Below are 956 nucleotides of genomic sequence, written 5' to 3'. Positions count from 1 at the left end.
ATTCATATACATTTTGCTTCATCCCCTCAGTATAACATCCCATCCCACTTCCTCCCTGGATTTCCTTTGTCAGTCTTTCTTCTTTCCGAACCCTTCTGAACTTTGTCCTTGGTTAAAGGTTGCCCTTTTGATCTAAAATAATTGACAATTCTATGATATGCATATCTCATTAGTGTCATTCTCCTTATTGCTGTTTTGTTGTTGTTAGAGTCGGTTCTGACTCATAGCAACCCTGTATAGGGTTTCTGATGAGCAGCTGGTGGATTTGAACCTCAGATACTGTGGTTCAAACTGACATTGCAGTCAAATACTTTTCCTACAGTGTCATAGTTGGACTGTGTTTTCCATGTAGCTCCATGTTGTTTCCCTAAAAATTGAGCCATGAGGGTGAATTCAGTTCCATACCTGAAGGGTGACTAAGGGCCATATTCTTGGGGGTTCTACCAATCTTTGTATGGCCCGTAAGCCTGGTGTTTATTCTGTGTTTGCTCCACATTCTTCTCCCACTTTATCCTTCTAAGTGATCTCTTTCAGAGCAGTTGATAGTGGGTAGCAGAGCATCATTTAGGTTTTCTGGTCTTGGTTGTGAAGACTGATGTTTGTGTAATTCATTGGTCCATTGGACTAATGTTTCCATGTTTTTGTTTTTGTTACAGCACTCGTCTTTCCTATGGACTGAGAGAGACCAATCGTTGCTCCTTAGATGGCAGGCTAGTAATCATGAAGTTTTTTTTTTTTTTTTTTTTTAAGTTTTTATTGAGAATTGAGGGATCGTTTACATGGGAGAGCATCAGCTATATATTCATCCTTTTGTATTTCATTTCATTGCAATGGTTTCAATACCCTCCATGCATCATTCATTGGAAGCATTTGCTTTCAATCCCTCCCCCCTTTTTTCCCCCTTTGGATGTACACTGAAGCACTCAGGACAATATAACAATTCAAACAGCCAAAGG

The sequence above is a fragment of the Chrysochloris asiatica genome, unplaced genomic scaffold, assembly GCF_000296735.1.
Source record: "Chrysochloris asiatica unplaced genomic scaffold, ChrAsi1.0 scaffold00050, whole genome shotgun sequence".
Classification (NCBI taxonomy): domain Eukaryota; kingdom Metazoa; phylum Chordata; class Mammalia; order Afrosoricida; family Chrysochloridae; genus Chrysochloris; species Chrysochloris asiatica.
The sequence above is the reverse complement of the archived record's forward strand: the minus strand, read 5'-3'. Positions refer to the sequence as shown.